This window comes from Ictalurus furcatus, chromosome 27 (genome assembly GCF_023375685.1).
Source record: "Ictalurus furcatus strain D&B chromosome 27, Billie_1.0, whole genome shotgun sequence".
In the NCBI taxonomy this organism is placed as follows: Eukaryota; Metazoa; Chordata; class Actinopteri; order Siluriformes; family Ictaluridae; genus Ictalurus; species Ictalurus furcatus.
Genome location: NC_071281.1, coordinates 2,676,520 through 2,680,711, shown reverse-complemented (window position 1 = coordinate 2,680,711; position 4,192 = coordinate 2,676,520). Strand labels below are relative to the sequence as shown.

Below are 4,192 nucleotides of genomic sequence, written 5' to 3'. Positions count from 1 at the left end.
CTAACCCTCACACACATTCATTAGCAGGGAAAAACAGCCATTAAAAAGAATTGCCCGAACCAGGTCTGCCCGTCCGTCCGAGGTGCCGCATTCGGCAATCGCAACTGGTTTGCTGACTGGATAGAACACAAGCAAATACAAGACAATACACAAATTTCAAAGAAAAACACAAAAACAACAATCTCAATCAATCATAATAAGATAGAACCAAAGGCCACTGTAACGTCCATTGCACGTTGCACGTTACACGCGTTTCCATGGGGACCGCCGCCGCAGAAAGCGTTCCACAAAGCTGCTCAACAAAGCCTTTAATGAAATGTAACCCTGCATAACACAAACAGCCCACGATACAAACACAGCTAGTAGCTCTTACCTCCCAGACATTCATACACCGCACCGGAAGTATGATGACGCGCTCAAGGATGCGAGGCAGACACACACACGTATAGCTTCACTACGGCAGCTTTTATTCTCCACCAACTGAAACTGAAACTCATGCCCCTCTCCTACCAGCTTACGTCAGAAGTAGGAACACGATCTGCTACACAATCGTAAAATGGCAAAATCCTATAGGACTTGTAGTAGGGATATTCAAGTCTTCATAGTGGTGAGAATAACATGACGGTGAATAAAATCAAAGCAGTTGCACAAGAAATAGAGTAGAAGATCAAAAACAGTCTTATGGGGCAGAGAATGACCTGCTGAGATGTGCAGACACGTGCTGTGTGAGCTTGCACATCAACCTTAACTAACCCCTACTTAACTAAAACTTAAGTAACACTTAACTAAAATGTCCCTTGTGAGACATTAGGAAGGAACCAATTACATAACAGGAGCGGAGACAGGACAGAAACCAAAACAAAACACACGTGTCAAAAGTAAACAGTCAAGGAAAACCAGAAGTGAGTGCTGTAGAGGAAATCCGTGACAATAGTGAACACCTTTTGTTTAGCTCAATTTTATTATTGTACATAGAAACATTTCAAGCATTGTACAGTAACAGATCCGACATGGTAGAATTCATGTTGATGGAGGTTGGTATTCCCTGCTTCATTATCAGTTATCATCATCATTAACCAGATTTTCACTGTAGTTTTACAACACATGAAAATAACAAATAGGATCAGACAAGAGCGAACAGAGTTGTAAGACAGTAACAAGAAATTTAACCAACAGATCAGAGCTGATGGAATGAATCAGTGATTATTTCCCCACTGATGTCAGCGTGAACAGAGATCAAGCGAGTGAAGTGGCGATGATGAGAAAAAGATGGAGAGATAGATACAGTAGAAAATGTGAAGGATGATCCCAGGACGCTACACACACTATATGTGTGTGTGTGTGTGTGTGTGTGTGTAATACATTAAAAGTGTGAAAAGACAACTGAGAAACTAAAGGAGCTGCTTGAATAACATAAACGAATGACACTTAATTAAGACAGAAATGAGTTTGTTGTGACGTCTTAATGCTGTTTAAATCTAATCCTCAACTCTAATCTTAAAACTCTCACCCTGAGCATCCTTCCTGAGCCGTTACTAACCAAAGTCAACCGTTAGTTCTCATTCACCAGTTCTGGAGTACTTCTCCTCACTGAGTCGAGTAGCCACACCCTGAAACACACACACACACACACACACACACACACACACACACACACACACACACTCCCAGGAGGCATCACACTTTCAAACACTTCACCACAGATATGGAACTAATTTGAACATCAGCCATCTATCGTGATAAATCCAATAACATCTGGATCTGTCTAAGCTACAAGGCTGAAAAGTAAATCTGGAAGGCAAAATAAAACATCTGTACAGTTCTGGTGAAAGAGAGGTGGCAGTGACAATTGGCTGTGCTGACTTGATATTCACCCCTTTAGCTACACCACTGTCTTTTATGAAACACAGGTAGTCTTAATAAGTTGCACCATCTAGTGTCAGCCTTAGGAAATGCATTTATTAATGTCAGTCAGGTGAAGCAGGTGTACACACTTACCCTCAGCGTGTCATAATCAGAGGACATGGTTGCAGGGTTCAGGGTAGTGTAAGTGTCACTGGCAGAGCTTTTAACATTCTAGGGGGTGAAATGAGAGTTTAGAGAACCACAGATAGTATGTGCATGGTAACACACACACACACACACACACACACACACACACACACACACAGACACACACACACACAAAGACAGTATACGTACTTGCAGAGTGTCATAATCCGGGGACGTATTCATGGGGTTCAGTGCTGTGTATGTGTCATCTCCAGGCTTTGGAACACTCTGAGAAAACGTCTTCGGTATTTATTCAATAACAGCTTTATAGGAACTTTATGTGGAACTTGATGAAGATAAAGACGTAAAGTGAAAAGTTCTCTCAGTACCTGAATGTCTGTGTCTCTCTCTGCTCCTCTCTTCCTCCTATTCACACAAACAACATAAAAACATGGCTGTTCAAACCGTTCCTGCTTCATTCAGCTAATGATAAACACTGGATTAAGTTTACGGTACAGATTCACTGTAATGATGAAAGAATTCAGTCGCTCACTTAATGCACAGAACGGCAGTAAGAAGAGAGAGAAGCAGAGCAGGAACGAGTGCAGCAGCTCCCCATACAGCATGCAGCTTCCACACCTTCACTGAGTGAAACACGTTACTTCCTGTTATCACTTCCATTATAACTTAGTGACACTCACCATATCTATACATCTAATTTTTTTTGATGAATAATAATAAATTTTGAATCCATTTAATATTAGATACTATGGAGCAAGCACTATACAAGTCCCTCTGTAAGCTGATATTATAGAAACCTTTATGACACTTACCTAACACATCCAGGTGTGTTGGTGTAGAGTTACATAACACATCCAGGTGTGTCTGTGTAGAGTCACCTATCACTTCCAGGTGTGTTGGTGTAGAGTTGTGCTGTCCCAGCTGGTTGTGAGCAGTGCAGTAGTACAGTCCGCTGTGCTGGGAGCTGATGTTGCTGATGCTGTAATTCTGGCCTGTTGTCAGCAGTGTGTCTGCAGCTGCTCTCTGTTTAAACCAGGAGTAGGTGAGAACAGGAGGGTTTGCATCACTGCTACAGCTCAGAGTCACTGAATCCCCCTCCACTGTGTCTCCAGAGGAAAGAACCACTGCGCTGGTGTTTTTAGGAGAATCTGATTAGAAATAAAACACCTGAATCAGTTGGTGTGTGTTCAGGATCAGCATTTGATCCAGATATAGATGTACTATGTTTGAGGAGAGTAAAATCCACACTCACACACTGGAGGAGAGAGGAGACTGTCATGGCCTTCAACAGCACAGCTGTAACTGACCGCACCACCGACTGCAGCTACAGAGCAGGAGGCAGATTTACACTCAGACACACGCTGTCTGTTCTTGTACCAGATGGATGTAAGTGGGGTTGTTAGACAGAGTGCAGGTGGTGATGCAGCTCAGATTCATGTACTGCTCACTCCAGTCTGATACTGTAACCTTCAGATCTGAAAATAATACACAGCACTTATTATTTTCATTTATTTAATCTACATAAGTATAATTAAGTTTATAAAGTATAATCATGCAGCATTACCTGTGACAGATAGAGAGACTCCAGGTTGGCCGGTGTACTTGCCTGTAGGATCATCAGTGTAGAATCTGAATCTGTATGTTTGAGCGTCTCTCTCTCTCAGGTTAGTGATTCTCAGTCTACAATTATTCTGGGAGATCTGTGTGTACTGCATTCGGCCCTGATACTCCTCATCCTCTCTCACATCCACAGGTTCAACACCAGCCTGAGCTTTAATGAACCAGACTGATTTTATCACTGTGTGTCCTGCAGGGTGTTTATAAGAGCAGGAGAGATCAATCGACGTGTCTTTCAGAGCACACACACGTTCAGGAGTGTAAGTCACACCCCGACACTCTTTACCCAGTACACCTGAAACACACAGAGAGGTGCACACAGGAAGGAAGAACTCGAATGATGAGAGCTGCATTTAGATTTCTGAGGCTGAAATGAAGGTGAAATGTGAATTGGTCTGTAAACCAGTAAAATATATAATTAAAAGAAATCTGGATCAATATAATTCTAACATCTGATCTACAGCTAGATTTGCATTTCTCCCTCCACTGTATCAAATAAAATAAAAGCAGCAACAGGTCGTATTTTATCTGCAGAGCTTTTAACAGATTTATGAGTCAATTC

At 42.1% G+C, this 4,192-nt stretch overlaps 1 long non-coding RNA gene across 1 annotated transcript; it reads right to left on the bottom strand.

The window, feature by feature from the left end:
• Positions 1-938: 938 nt before the first annotated feature.
• On the bottom strand, positions 939-1,600 carry LOC128603160 (uncharacterized). Its single transcript, XR_008384987.1, has 2 exons — positions 1,511-1,600; positions 939-1,087 (listed from the first exon to the last, which is right to left on the bottom strand). It is a non-coding gene; the product is annotated as an uncharacterized LOC128603160 (long non-coding RNA).
• Positions 1,601-4,192: the final 2,592 nt, after the last annotated feature.